Genomic DNA, 16,064 nt, shown 5'->3' with positions numbered 1-16,064 from the left:
GGGATCCCGGTTCACATCCTGCTTCACCACTTCCCCACTGTGGAACCAACCTTGGACAGAGCCCTTCTCTCCCCCAGCCTCTGTTTCCCCATGTGCAAAACGGGGGTGAGGCTGCACCTCTCCGACTCATTGGCACCTCATCACTCTTTACACCCCCTGGCACATGGCAGAAGATCAAGGCATACAAGGCCTGAGGTAGAAAAATACTTTTGGAATAAAAGTAGCTGATGTTTACTGAGGCGTTCCAGGAGCAGGCACCCTTCTGAGAGCTTCACCGGGATTTTTATATTTATCCCTCACAGCAACCACCTGAGAAGGGGGTGCTTTTATTATACCCTTTTCACAGACAGGGGAAGTGAGGCATGGTAAAGTCAAGTGACCTGCCACAAAGGAATGAGTGACACAGCCTGGACTCAACCCCAGGCCCCCACTGCAGTGTGTTCAAGGCAGAACCTGGGAGGCACCCGAGCGCCCTGTGCCTTCCTCCCGCCTATCCAGAAGTCACCCCCTAACCATCTCCCATCAGTCTGAGACTACTGCTTAGGTCTGAGCCCCACGCCGTCCCGCCTGGACACCTCCTCCTGCTCCCTCTCCTGCTGCCTTCCTGCTGCCTTCCTCCTGCCTCTCCCAAATCATTTATCCATGAAGCCGACTGAGGAATATTTTCAAATCACAAATCTGTTTATGCTGTTTTCCTCCAACTTGAAACCCTGCAAAAGATCTTGGGATAAAGCTGCGTTCCTTTTTCCTTACCCACAGTCTCTGGGTGGCGGGAGGCCCCCACTCCAGGTACACAGGCACTCCTGCTGGACCCACCACCCTGTTGGCTGTCCCTCTTGCTTCCCGGCTCAGCTCTGTGGTCAGACATCCTTGCACCAGGCACACTGGTGATGTGATTACTTGGTTAATGTGATTATTTGCAGATGCTTTGAGGACAGGTCCTCCTCTCTCTTGTTCACTGCTGCGGCCCCAAGGCCAGACCCCAATAGGTGCTCCTACATCCTTACATGAGCAACAGGTGGCTTCTGGGGCTGGTTTAGTGTCCAGCAGAACACAGACTTGGAAAATCAGTGGTACATGCGCAGGCCTGGGTGGGGGCACAATGCTGGAGACTTGCAGCAGCTGCCTGGGGAGGGAGCCCCCAGCGTCCAGGGGAAGCTATTTCCAGCTCCAGGAAACAGGAAGTGAATCATGGCCTGAGAAGGCAGGCCGGATGCTTGGCACCTCGGGTGCGATTGATGAGCGCCTGGACGGAAGGGCCCAGCCTCAGCCCCGGGAAGCAGGAAGGAGGCCTGGAGGAAAAGGATAGGAGGGGAGACCCTCTCCCTAGCAAGACAGACAGCCTGTGGGGCCCCAGCGGAAGACGATGAGGTCAGCAGATTTAGCCACCCAGCCCATTATCGGCCACACCTGGGCCTGGCCAGTGGGCAGGAGTCGCCGGCCACATGCCCAAACCTCCCAACCCATCCTGGGCCCCTCCAGGCTGGGCCTACACTTATTTTATTTACTCCCCACATGAACACAGGGTCTCACTGGCCCCATTTTACAGAAGGCCCAAAAGAAGCAGGAGCTTGCCACGTCCACAGAGGATAGCACAGTACTTGAACCCAGCTCTGTGTGACCGTGGAGACCGCTCAGGGGATACAGGAGACTAGGGGACTCCACAGCTGGCCCAGAGGCAGCCACAGAGAAAGTTGAGGGGAGGTGTCTGAGGCCCTGGATGGAGCAGGCCTGTCTGACCTCGTCCTAGGTCAGTCTCTACGTGAAACCAGAGCCAATCTAGTGCCCTCCTGCCGGCCTCAATATCCCTGAACTCACTCAAGAGGTGCAGCTGGCCATGCTGGGGGCAAAGCCAGGGGTCTGAGGCTCAGAAGGTGCTCCTAAGCTGGGGCCCGGACAGGGAGCTGGGGAACCCCTTTCCTTACTGTATCACGGCCTGGGGCTATGGGGACCCCAAAGATGGTGTTGACTGGGTAGTAAGTGTACCACCCTGGGACCCTCTATCCCAAACAAGGGGCCGTGCTGGCCCACTGCAGGCAGGCCTGTCAGAGCTGGGAGGACGCGGGGTACTTTCACTTCTTCTACTGGATCTGAGTCACCCATCCCTGCCCCTCCATTCTCATTTCCCCTTTGGTGTCAATGGGCAGCGTTGGGCACCCCCTGCTCCTAAAGGAACCAAGGGCTTCGGTGGCCTGAGCCCCAGCCCCAGGTCCTGGGCTTGGATGGGCCATGCAGCTACAATGGGTGTACATCCTGGGTCACGAGGTCAAGGAGAGGCAGAATGAGGCAGGAATGCACCCCCGATGCCTTGCCTTGCCAGGTTCTGACTTCTGGGTGGGGAGGGGTGTTTGAAGTTTTTCTTTGTGTCTGTATTTTCTAAGTTTCCTCAAATAATGTATATTATTTGTGTTAAAAAAAAAATAAACATGGGACAGAAGCCATGGGTTAGGGGATGTGAGTTCTGGTGGATTTTTATAGGGAATTAAGAGGCCAAAGGGAATTAGCTCACAGCTGCACCTGCCAGGGCAAGTGGTGGGGCCCAGGGGCTTTCATGAGGACACTCGGACTGCTGGCTGCCCCGCCCATAACCTTTTGCCTCCCTACAGCTCCATTCTGCTAATGGGAGACAGAGGCGCAGAGCAGCTGGCTACCTGTCCGGGGTTGCCCACTCAAGAAGAGTTGCCCACCCCAGACCCTCCCACCCATCACAACTGCCATGGCTGGACTCACTTGAGTGAACTGCAGGTCCTCCTCCTTTGAAAGGCGGTATCGGTGGACCTCCAGCTCTGCAATTTCCCAGCTGCTCACTGCCCTGCTTGGTGCCTCAGTTTCTCCTGGTTGTCGTGGAGCATTAACTCGGGGCAGAGTCGGGCACACGAGGAGCACTGTGTAAATGTGGGCTGCTATTTGAGGGACATGGGCTGCCTGCCATGTGCCTAAGGTGGGATACCCGGTTAGCGTTACTATCTGCAGGTAAGCCCTCCCGCGTATAACCCAGCTAGAAGGGTGCAGGTGTTTGTCCAGGAGGTACCTCCCTCTGCCTCCTCTTCCCTGGTTCCAGTCCCTCTCTCCTCACAGCCCTCAAGGCCACCAATGGGACTTGGGCATGGGGAGCCTAAGCTGGAGCCTTGACTCGTGTGCCCACCCAATGCTGATCCCCGCGTGATTGGCGAGGGGCCAAGAGGTTAAGTGAGGAGCCTCAGAAAAGGCTCTTAAATGCTGCAGCCACAGCATGATTTACAGCAGGTTTGAGTCCCCCCTGCCTATAATTCACTTCCATTTGCAGGACCCTCGGCCTCGTTTCAGAGGATGCTGGAAGAAGGCAGGAGGGGGGTGGTCGCACTAATTTTAGCATTAGTGGCTGAGTGGCTCGGGTAATTTATGGGTCTAGGGCTCTATTTTTGCCTCCATGCCCTGGGCTTATCCAGCTAAGAGACCCCACCACCTTGGCACCAATCCCAGGTCCTGCCCTTGCTAAACTGGTTAAAGCGCCTGCAAGGTACCCCCTAGGCCTTGTGCTGGTGCCTTTCAAGTTAGTTTCGCCAGGGGGTGCTATTATCCCCATTTTACTGAGAAAGAAACTGAAAGCCCAGGGAGAACTCACTGCCCAAAGTCACACAGCCAGGGTGGTTGAGTCCAACCCTTGTGTGGTGTCCCATCCACACCCTCTCTGTGCCTATACCCCCCGATCGCGACGCCCTGGCCCTCCCGTGTGAATCTGACTCTCCCCTCCTGGCTTTCCTCTCCCAGATCAAGACCTTTGAACTGACAGGACAACCGGGCAGAGACTGGGTGTAGAGCATGTAGAGACATGCTCTACTCTGCTGGTGTCCACTGAGGGCCATCTTTAGGCCCTGTGCTGAGCTCAGAGTCTCATGCGGAGGAGAGAGCCCTACACCAACACAACCAGCCCACAGTGGAAGATGGATTGTAGCTTAATAAGAGCGTGAAGGTGCTGATACCTTGGTGGAGGTGGTCAAGGAGGGCTTCTTGGAGGAGGTGATGCCTGATCTCAGAGAGGCACAGGAACTAACTACTGGAGCAGATGTGGGGTGGGGGTGGGGGGAACAGTACAAACAACGATCCAGAGGCAGGAAGGAGCACAGCAGGTCTTTCCCTGCTGCTAGCCCTTCCTTAACCCTCCACTCCCAGATCGCCCCACCCTGACCTCTCCCACCCACGCCCATCCTCTCCTGGCTACTCCTTGGAACACCAAGACCGGAAGGCGAGGTGGGAATCCAGCCCTACAACTCTCAGATGAGGAGAAACTGCTCTGAAGGAAAAAAAATTCCATTTTTTCCACTCTCAGATCCTGCCTGAAAAACAAAAACAAAATCCAACCCCAGCTGGGAGGCTTTATCTGGCAACATTTTCAGTTAGGGGGCTTGCATGGTGGATTAGCCAGAACCCCCAGCAAGGTGGAGAACGGAGACGTAGTCTCTCTCGGCCATGGAGGGGGCAAATACCTCTGTGCACCCCCACATAGCCCCACAGTGACCGAGAGCTGTGGGTGCTGGTGCTGTTCCACCATCATTTCACTTGGTCTCCAACCAGCAGAGGAAGGAGCCGCTTCCCCTTCACATTCATAGAACTGAGCACCTACTCACACAGAGGAACTGGGATTTGAACCTGGGTCTTTCTGACCCCAGAACCCACTAACTTGCCCACTTCACAGGGCTGTCCGAGCAGTCAATGAGGAAATGTTGGCGAGGTCACCTCCCACACATATAGCTGCCTCTGTTCACACTTCCAGGGACAGGGAACTCACTGCTCACAGTCAACGAATTTCACATATTTTACATCGTCAGGAATCTCCACTCCTGCCGCCACTCCTAGCCTGGTTCCTAACCTGGGACAGGGACACCAGAGGCTCTGAACTGACAGGAACAGGACGGAAGGTGCAACCTCATAGGACACTTCAGAAAATGGGAACAAGAATGGGGAGGCCACAGGAGGGAAAGTAAAATCTGGGCCCTTCTAGCACTAGGGTCCCTTAAGGGGGTCCCTTAGGACCTCACTTCCCCAAGCCTCTCAGCCCTATAGGGCAGCATTACCCCCTCGAGGTGGCAGGCCAGGGCAGTGCTTTCCATTTCCCTAGTCCTCTGAGGTGGGTATAATTAGGTCCATTTTATGGATGGAGAAGCTGAAGCCTGAGCACTGGGCTGATGGCTCCAGAAGCAGCAGGAGGCCCCCAGGGCAGGCTGGGCAGACCCCTGTGCAGGGGCCTGGGTGCCCCCTCCTTCCCACTCCCCTCCAGGGTTGACCTGAACAGCCCCTGGTTGGGCTTTTCCCAGAGCTGAGGCCGGAAGCACAGGTCCCGAGTGTTTGTTCAGGTCAGGCTGGGGCTCCGGGCAGGCGAGGCGGAAACGGCCGCAAGATGTTTGTCCAAGAGGGGGTCAGGCTCCAATGCCAGGAGGAAGGAGAAAGGCCCGGAGGAGCAGAAGGCCCGAGTCAGCATGCCTTGTGGCCTGGATTCTTGCTCCAGGCCTCGCCTTCCTCACCCACAGGGTAGCTGCACACAGTAGGCGCTTAGTGGATAAGGAATCAGGCCGGAAGCAAGGAGAAGCTGGCACCTCCCTCAGCCCCAACCCCAATTCTCCTCATTTCCTCTTCCTTTTCCCACTCCTCCATCAATTCTTCCTTTGGGGAAAACTGATGACTCCATGTCCCAAACATGGTAAGAGTCTGAGCCCTGCTCTCCACCTACTCCACTCCCCAGGTCCAGCCACCAGCTTCCAGCCTGGATATTGCAGTAGCTTCCTCACTGGTCTCCCTCTTACCCCCTGCAGTCTATCCTTCTCCCTGCCTTGGTACCAGAGGGATCCTATTAACACGCAAATCAGATCTTGTCTCTTCTTGCTCAATACTCCCCCAGGCCCCACCTCCCTGAGAGCAAAAGCCATCTGTTCTGGGTCGAACTGTGTTCCCCCCAAATTCATATATTGAAGTCCTAATCCCCCAGTCCGTCAGAATTGACTGTATTTGGAGACAGGGTCTCTAAAGAGGTGGTTTAAGTTAAATGAAGTCATATGGATGGGCCCTAGTCCAAGAGGACTAGTGTTCGTCTAAGAAAAGATTACGACAGACATGTATACACACAGAGGGAAAGAACATGTGAGGACAGAGCAAGAAGACAGCCATCTGCAGGCCAAGGAGAGAGACCTCAGAAGAAACCAAACCTGCTGACACCTTGATTTTGGATTTCTGGCATCCAGAGCTGTGAGGAAAGAAATGTCTGTGGTTACGCTGCGGTACTTTGTTATGGGAGCCGAAGCTGACTAAGACACCATCTGACCCCATGACCTCACCAACCTTGGCTCCTTTGCTCTCTGCTGCAGCAACTCGAGCTTCCTCCCTCTGCCTGTGTGCACGAGGCATGCTCCCACCTCCCGGCCTTTGCTCTGCCCTCTGCCTGTTAGGCCCTTTCCGCACATCTTTCCAGGGCTGGCCCTTCTCATCACCCGAGTTCCTGCTCAAATGTACCCCTTCCAAGAGGCCCTCCGCAACAGAGCAGGTAGGACCCAACCTGAACCCCAGCGCCATCACTTTGACGCGGGGACCCAGTAAGCATTTCCTTACTCGTATAGTCAATAAACATAATTGACACTCTCTTGAGACAACTTCACACCCACTCGATTGGCTGAAATTTAAGACTGACAACACCAAGTGTTATTAGGTTGATGCAAACGTAATTGTGGTTTTAGACCGTGAATTTTAAATCATTATAACTCGGTTCAAACACATCTTTATTAATCAAAATAGGAACCATTACAATCAACACATTTTTGCCAATGAGAAATAAGTTCGTTTATTTCTGTAGCGTAAAAATCTGTGCTTCAGGATTCGACGAACTCTTGGAAAGGATTTTCTGCATCCTGCTGATTGTGGAAGCGTTTTCCCTGGAAAAAGTTGTCAAGATGCTTGAGGAAGTAGTAGTTGGTTGGCAAGATTTCAGATGAATATGGAGGATGAGGCAAAACTTTGTAGCCCAATTCGTTCAACTTTTGAAGCATTGGTTGTGCGATGAGTGGCTGAGCATTGTCATAGAGAAGAATTGGGCCCTTGCTGTTGTGCGCCATTGCAATGCCGGCTGCAGGCGTTGCAGTTTTTGGTGCATCTCATCGATTTGCTGAGCATACTTCTCAGATGTAATGGTTTCGCCAGGATTCAGAAAGCTGTAGTGGATCAGACCGGCAGCAGACTACCAAACAGTGGTCATGACCTTTTTTTTGGTGCAAGTTTGGCTTTGGGAAGTGCTTTGGAGCTTCTTCTAGGTCCAACTGCTGGTGGTTGCCACCAGTTGTCATATAAAATCCACTTTTCATCACGTCACAATCCTATCGAGAAATGGTTCATTGTTGCGTAGAATAAGAGAATATGACACTTCACAACAACGACTTTTTTAGTTTTTAGTCAGCTCATGAGGCACCCACGAGTTTTTTCACCTTTCCAATTTGCTTCAAATGTCGCATGACCGTAAATGGTCGACGCGGAGTTCTTCGGCAACTTCTTGTGTAGTTGTAAGAGGATCAGCTCGATGATTGCTCTCATTTGGTTGTTGTCAACTTCCGATGGCCGGCCACTACGCTCCTCATCTTCAAGGCTCTTCTCTCCTTTGTCAAACTTCTTGAACCACCACTGCACTGTACGTTCGTTAGCAGTTCCTGCGCCAAATGCGTTGTTGATGTTGCGAGTTATCTCTGCTGCTTTACGACCCCTTTTGAACTCAAGTAAGAAAATCACTCGAATTTGCTTTTTGGCTAACATCACTTCCATTGTCTAAAATAAATATAAAATGAACAGCAAATAATAAGTAATTAGCAAAAAATCATAAAGCGAGAAATGCACATTAAAATGATGTATGACATAACCACATTTATTTAAGAATGTATTCCAATATCAAAGGCAAATTTCAACAATGCAAAAACCACAATTACTTTTGCACCAACTTAATAGCGAGGTTGTGATGCCATGGGAACTCTCATACACCGTTGGGGGGTGTTTGTGTGTGTGAAATAGTGCAGCCACTCTGGGAAACCACTTAGTAGTTTCTTAAAAAGTTAAATGTAGACTTAGGCAACCCAGCAATCCCACTCCTAAATATTGAAATGAAATAAAAACATGTCCACACAAATATCTATACACATATGTTTACAGTAGCTCTATTAATAGTTGCCCTAAACTGGAAACAACCCAATGCCCTACAGCTGGTGAATAGATAAACAAACGGAGGTACAGCCATACAATGGAATAAAAAAAGAATGAACTATTGATACATACAATGTGGATGGCTCTCAAAGCCAGATTCAGAAGTCTCCATTCTTTATGATTCCAGTTAACTGACGTTCTGGAGAAGACAAAACTGTAGGGGAAAAAAAAGTAAAAGAGTTCTATGGTTGTCTGGAGCTGGGGTTGGGGGCGTGGATTGACTGGGAAGGGGCTCCAGGGACTTCTGGGGAGCTGGGGATGTTTTGCCTTATTCGGGGAGTTGGTTGCAGGGTGTAAACATGTGTAAAACCTCATCAAACTTCACATTTGAGATCTGTCCATTTCCCTCCATGTAAAGTATACCTCAATTAAAAAAAAAGTTTTTAAAAGCAACCACCACCCTTGCCACTCCACCTGTGCCAGATCTCAAGGTGGGCAGTGCAGGGGCCAGAGTGGGATAGGAGTGGACCCCTAGATTCTAGGACAGCCGCAGGAGAGGCCAGGCACCCGGCTTGGGCTCCTCTAGGTGGCTCTGGCTCTGGTCCCCTCCAAGTTCTAGCGCTGCTCCAGCGCCCCACTACCCCAGCAGAGAAAGGACGGAAGCGGGTTGGGCAGGGTAGGTGGGAGGCCATTGTTCCAACGTCCGCTCCAGCTCCTCCCCTTCTATTGTCCCCAGGGTGGGACTCGCTGCCCGAGCCAGGGTCCACCTGTTAGGGGCGGGGCAGGAAGAGAGCTGGGGGAAGGGGCCCCAGGTTGCGCAGCGGAGAGCGTCCAGACCCTGCCATCCCTTCTCGCTTGGAAGGGCGAGACCAGCGCAGTGGACAGGGCCCTCCTGCCTGGGGTTGTTGCGCGCCTCTGCGTCCGGCTTGGAAGGACGCCGTCCCCCGGCCCCCCCCCCCCCCCCCCCCCCCCGCGCCTCCGCAGGATCGCACTTCTTTCTCTGGCGGTGCATGACTCATTCAGCACGCTGTCCCCAGAGAGCAGGGCCACCATGAGCACCCCCAACATATACCCATTTCCCCCCTTGGGGCCTTGAGCCCCTCAGAAACCACTGATGCCCGGGGAGGGGGACACTCCCTCGTGGGTGATCGCCTGAGTGCAAACCTGGGGAATGAAGGAACCAAGGACAAACATTCCCGCCCTTGCCAAAGCCCGGCCCCCTCTGCCAGGCACTGTGGACACCCGGGAAACCAGACAGACAGACAGGTCGTGTCTACAGGAGCCCCGTTCCCACAGGGGAAGAGGGAGCAGAGCAAGAAGTCAGAGACTGATATGTGCCTGGTGGGTGCAGATGTATGGAGAGTGGAAGGTGAGGTCAGAGAGCGGCCTGGGGTGGGAGCCCAGACTCGGGGGCGTTGGGAGGACGCGGATTTGAGAGTCTCCAACCAGCTGCTTGGTGAGAAACAAAGGGAGGCAGGAAGATTGGTTCTAGTCGCTAGAGCACTGGCCCTCTCTGGGCCTCACTTCCCCTCGTTGTAGAAAGCATCCGGGTTGGAAGCCCTGAAATTCTTACATCTCTCAAACCAAGATTAATTTGGGACTCCCTGGGCGGGAGTCTGTCCTCTAGCCTCCGCAGGACAGAGGGAAAGTCGGGAGCCACTCCCCGAGGCAGGGAGTTTAAAGGTCTCGGACAGTGAGGATGCGCTCCGCGCACTAGCCACTAGGCGGCGACAAAGACCAGGTTTGCTGCGTCAGTTTGTTCTGAAATAATTTCAGTTGCTGAAAAGTTGTGAGAATAGTACAGAGAACTCTTGTGCCCTCTTCTTACCTGCGATTCACCAAGTTTTAGCATTTTGACCCCCTCTCTGCATGTTTAAGTCCCCCTCCAAGCATCGGTGAGTAAGTTGCTATGTGATGTCCCTCGAACCCTAAACCCTTCAGTGTATATTTCCCCAGAACAAGGGCATTCTACTAGGCAACCACAGCAGAATTTTCAAGACCAGGTGATTTAATCGTGATGCAATAATGTTATGTAATCTGCAAAACCTTATGCAAATATTGCCAATTGTCCCAAGGACGTCTTTTATAGTGTTCTCCCACCCCTACCCCACCCACCCCAAATCCCAGGATCCACTCCAGATCATATTTAGTTGTTCATTTTAATTTTAATTGAAATCTACCCACTAAGCTTTCCTGGGCCGAAGTAACTTGGAAAAGATGGATGTAAAGAGTTCCAGCTTCACTCTTCTTAACTGCATGACTCTGGGCAAGTCCCAGGTCCTCTCCACCCAGAGGTGCCAGGTTCTGGGCAGGGCTCGTGAGAGAGGCTAGAGGGGGCAGAGAGTGCCCTCGCATTCTGAGATGGAGTCTTTTGTTCCTTCTTGGCCTGTCCCATTGCCCCAGGCCCTTGGCCAAGGGGTCCATCACAGTCACCCACCAGAGTCTTCAAATAGGGCACGACTCCTTGAGGAAGCAGCTTCTTGCTTTGGGAAAGAAAGGCAAACCCCCCGACCAAAGGAGGACAAAAGAAAGGCCAGTTGGAAGTCCTGTTCTGGGTCTGGAGAGGAAGAAAGGCTCTAAGGGCTCCAAAGCCTGAGAAATAAATCCATTTGCCAGCCAAGTAGTTTCCATTTTTTGTTTGCAACAAAATTGTAGGAGGGCCCAATCCTCTTGCCAACTAATAGAAATTAATCTTAACTTCTTTAACCTTTACTATGCAAAATGGAAACAAATACAAAAGCAGAGGAACTGGTTTTAATAACCCAGTTGCAACAACATTTACCTATCACCCAGTTGCAACAACAACAAAATTCTTGATGATGGATTACTATTGATTTTTGGCATAAAACTCAAAAGGAAGTTAAAATACTTGGGTGACACGGCCCCATACTCCCTCCTTTCTTTTCCATAGCTTATTTACGTGACATATGACTGTAAAAAATGAGAACTAGGAAGAGATGAAGTTGCACACTCATCATAGAAATATTTATCCACTGGCACACAAAAATGGGCAGATCGAATCAAGAAAAATGTATTCTAAACATATTTGGTTAAGTATCTGTCAACATTTGTAATATATTTATGTTGTTTTGATCAACTGCATACTAATATTTGTAGTTAAAACTCTCCAGAACAACCTTTTTAAAACACTTAGTGACTTAGTCACAGAAAACTGAAAACATTTAAAATTTCAGTTTACATCCCGAGTTTTTGCTACAGACAAGTAGGGCAGTATGATGAATAAAAGTCTTTTAGGCATAAGAACATATTACATTTGGCTAAAACTTTGTGCAGACAGAATTGAATGTAAGTTTCGAAGAGAAAACAATGAGGTAAAACCTCATTAAAGACCTTGTTCGTGTACTTTTCGTATGGGTGATGGTAGGTATCCAACTGCTACATGTACTACAGAGTGGTGAAACAGTTTAACTTTATGATGTCAATATTTAAAATATCCTGGAAAGTACATCCTTTACATATATTTAAACTTTTACATTGTGGATGTCAATTTATAAAATGTGTGAGAGGGTGCACAGTGCTTCCAAATTCTTTTGGGGGGACTACCAGTAAAATAGTTTGCAGTTCTCCAGTGGATGGCACCAGAGAGCTGGGTCTGAAGTGTGAGAACCCATCGCACGCTGGCCGCCTCCCTCCAGACTCAGCTTCTTCTGGGTACTTGGCCCATAAACCAGGAGATTTCTACCTCAATCACTGATTATTTCATACTTGGTATCTCCCTTTCCAAAGCTGAAAGCATCCTGAAGTGCCCTTGTGGGACGACTGTCCGAGGGTGCCAGGGCCCCAGGCACTGCCTATCCATTGAGACTGTGGGGTCCCTGAGAGGAACCCGGCCCTCCCTGAGCTCCCCTCACGGTCCAGCAGGGCTACACCACAACTCACTGTGCAGTTGTTACAAAGGCCCAGCATAGCTGGTGCTAGAATGTGTACTCAGAGAAGGGAGTGAAACTGCTTTGCTGGTCTGAGGGGAGAAGGGTTGGTCGGGGAAGACTTCTGAGAAGACAGGGTCTCTGAAGGAAGAACAGAAATTTATGAAGTAGACAGAGGAACAGAGGGGCCATGGGAACAGCATGTGCAAAGGTACGGAGGTGACAGTAAGCATGGAAACGGCGACATTTGTCACCGCTGTAGCAAAGGACATACATGGGAGCAGGGCTTCCAAATAATAGCGATACTAGTTTATGCTAATTGAGCATTTACTATGTGTCAGGTACTGTCCTAGGTACTTTCCATGGATTCACTCATGAAACCCTCATAAGAATCCCATGAGGCTGGTGCTATTTTTATTTTCATTTTTCAGCCGAATGAAAGAGGCAGTGAGAGGTGAAGTGCTTTGCCCGAGATCACAAAGCATCAAACTTGGGCAGAAGGCAGGACGCCTGCTCTGACCACTCTGAGGGAGTCACAGACACATTTCCTCTGAGACCCTATTATCCTTCTCTACCCTGACCTCCAGGGCTTTGCAGGGCAAACCAGGCCCCTAGCAAGCTCTGTTCTCCATGCGGACTGGGTTCCCAGGGGTGGCCAGGTACAAAAGGTCACATATTAGATGTTTCCATTTATATAAAACACCACGAATAGGTAAATCCATAGAGACAGAGTCCAGAATGGTGGTCAGGGGTGGTGGAAGGAGGGAAGGGGGAGCTACTGCTTAACGGGTATGGGTTTCCTTTTGGGTGATGAAACTGTTTTCAAACTAGATAGTAGTGGTTACACAATATTGTGAATGTGACTGATTTTGTTATATGAATTTCATAAAAAATAATATTTGACCAGAAAAATAAGAGAATCAAAGACGACAAATAATGTATGCTCTCTAGTATTTGCTTCAAAAGGATCCAGTATGGAAGGCAGTGGGGAGGGCAGGTATGGATGAAGCAAGACTGACCACCAGCTGGTAACTGTTGATTGGGGTTCATTATATCCATTTTTTGCCTATGTTTGAAAAATTCCTTAAAAAAAGAGTTAAATAAAAGAATGAATAAAAGCTTGCCAGGCAGACAAATGGGGTGTGTGTGTGTATGTGTGTGTGTGTGTGGAGTCATTGCAAGAAGAGGGAACAGCACATGTAAAGGTGCAGAGAGTAAAGTGGTACCAGGCATGAAGCAAGGAGAGATGGGACATCTACCTGCATGAAGACTGGGGCCAACCAAGTCCAAGGTCACACTACTAGTGAAAAGCCAAGCTTGCTTGCTTGCTTGCTTGCTTCCTTCCATCCTTCTTTCCTTCTCTCTTTCTCCCTTTTTCTTTCTCACTATCTCCCTTCCTTCCTTTCTGCTTTCCTTCCTTTTTCGTTTTTTTTTTTTTTTTTTTTTTTAATAAAATCTTGGTTTTAAGCAGAAGTAAGTCTCAGAGCTGCTAGGTCAGCAGTCACAAAGTCCAAGCACATATCTTCCTTATTGGTGACACCTCATTCAGAGCCTATTTAACCTGACTTTGGACATAATTCTGACAAGTTAGGTTATATGGAATCCCAGCCCATAGAAAGTGAAAAGCAGCTTTTAGAGTGGAAATGAAAGGCTTTTAGGTAAGGCAAATACATTGGCAATAATGAAATGTGACAGCCAGACAGGGTTGGGAGGACACAGACAGGAAAGCTGATTAAAAGAGAGATTAGAGTAAAAATACATAATCATCAAGGAAATGCAAATCAAAATTACAATGAGATAGCACTTCATATCCATAGGATGCGTATAATTAAGAAATTAGATAATGATGAATACTGGTGGGGATGTAACATGGTTCAGCCACCTTGGAAACAGTCTGATAGTTTCTCAAAACGTCAACATAGTTACTATATGACCCGGCAATTCCACTCCTAGGTATATACCCAAGAGAAATGAAACATATTCATTAAAAAATTTGTACATGAGTGTTCACAGTAACACTATTCATAATAGCCAAAAAAGTGAAAACCCAAATATCCACCATCGGATGAATGCATAAAGATGTGGTCTATCCATGCAATGCAGTATTACTTAGCAATAAAGAGGAGTGAAATACTGCAACATGCTACCACATGAATGAACCTTGAAAACATCCTACGTAAAAGCAGCCAGTCACAAAGGACCACGTGTTATATGATTCCATTTATATCGAATGTCCAGAACAGGCAAATCTATAGATAGAAGGATTAGTGGTTTCTTGGGGCTGGGAGGGATAGGAGAAGAGCAGGGTGAAAAATAAGGGGTGCAGGGTTCTTTTTTGAGGTGGGAAAATATTCTGGAATTAGTGATGCTGGATGCACAACTCTTGTAAGTATATGAAAAGCCACTGAATAGAACACTTTAAATGGATAAACTGTATGGTATGTGAATTATACCCGTTAAGCTATATTTAAAAAAGAATAAAAGCACCGTTGTCTGGGTTGTTTTAGCGCAGGGGCAAAGTGCATTACCTTCCAGTCGTCCAGGTTAGCGTCTTGGGGCTGACAACTTGGTCATGATGATTAAATGAATTTCAGCAGGAAGTGAATCATATGTTTTGGAAGATACCTACTGAAAATGAGTAAGAGAAAAAAAATGCTTACATCAGTGTTTAAGGCAGTGTGATTCAGGGTCTCTATTAAAAGGAAGTCCTGAAGGACCACCTGGGCAGGCAGAATGATGCTTCAGGGATTCAGCCAGCTGTCCCCTGATAACGCTTGTGATGTAAAGTTTTTACATTCAGGAATTACACATACTCCTTAGTTCTATTCTTTAAGGAAAACATTCATTGAGAAATTCAAAATGTATATACATGTTTCCCCGAAAATAAGACCTAGCCAGACCATCAGGTCTAATGAGTCTTTTGAAGCAAACATTAATATAAGACCCGGTATTATATCATATTATATCATATTATATTAGAGACTCACTCTTATATTAAAATAAGAACGGGTCTTATATTAATTTTTGCTCCAAAAAATGCATTAGAGCTGATGGTCCGGCTAGGTCTTATTTACGGGGAAACACAGTATATTTTGGGAACCAAATAAAGAGTTCTTGAAATGAAGAAAAATATGTGATAGGGCATTTAAAATGGACAAAAACTTTGTGGCTTGATGTTTGAAATTCTTACTTTTTTGTGCTTGAAAAATCAACTATTAAAAATAATACTTATTTTCTTAAAGGACATGAGAAAATTTTAAGCTGCTTGCAACTACTTTTCAGATAACCCATGAACCTTTAATAATTACAGCAAATGAAGAATTAAATGGGATAAAACTGATACTATGTATGTGTTTTTTGGAACACTGGTTTTTGAAATACCACAGGTGTGCTGACGTCTTCTGTAAGAACTCTGACAAGATGAACATGACTCATAGATTTCATGCAGAACATATTGAGGGGGATTTGCCCAATTATCATCTTTTCAATGCTCCAATTAATGTGCCGTCATTGCCTTGATACCTTGTTTTTTTAGTAACAGAACACCCATGTACCCACCATCATGCAGACATTTTGTTATATTTACTTCACACTCTCCCCCTTGTCTTCCAGCTCATCCTCCTGCTCCCCCCTCCACAAATCCCATTTTGTTCATACCTAGACATCAGCTACAAATTCCCATTTTGTCCTGTTCTGACGTTTAACCCTCTCAGTGGTTATGGCTTAGGCTTCTAAGGAGATTATGAGATGGGAACCAAGTACTAAGAATAGCATTTTAGTGTTGGAAGAGAACTAAGGTGACTTTCCAGTAAGGACAGGAGGTCCAGAAAAAGTGATGTCTTCTCAAGGTCACACAAAGTCCGAAATCCACAAACCTGATTCTTTGTCCGGCAAAACGGAATAGTAGGAGTAGCATGGGCCTTAAGGCCAAGTCAGCTGAGTTCAAAAGCTGACTTTGCCATTTACTAGTGTAACGACTTCTTAAGACAAAATCTAAGCACCTATCTGAGCTTCTGTTTTCATCTGCAA

At 48.6% G+C, this 16,064-nt stretch overlaps 1 long non-coding RNA gene across 1 annotated transcript; it reads right to left on the bottom strand.

Moving 5' to 3' along the window:
- Window positions 1-6,793: 6,793 nt before the first annotated feature.
- Window positions 6,794-14,662, bottom strand: LOC117037049 (uncharacterized). The gene is made up of 3 exons (XR_004425467.1): window positions 14,564-14,662; window positions 8,281-8,362; window positions 6,794-7,779 (listed from the first exon to the last, which is right to left on the bottom strand). It is a non-coding gene; the product is annotated as an uncharacterized LOC117037049 (long non-coding RNA).
- Window positions 14,663-16,064: the final 1,402 nt, after the last annotated feature.

Source organism: Rhinolophus ferrumequinum, chromosome 17 (genome assembly GCF_004115265.2).
Source record: "Rhinolophus ferrumequinum isolate MPI-CBG mRhiFer1 chromosome 17, mRhiFer1_v1.p, whole genome shotgun sequence".
Lineage (NCBI taxonomy): Eukaryota > Metazoa > Chordata > Mammalia > Chiroptera > Rhinolophidae > Rhinolophus > Rhinolophus ferrumequinum.
This window is presented reverse-complemented; position numbering and strand designations above follow the sequence as displayed.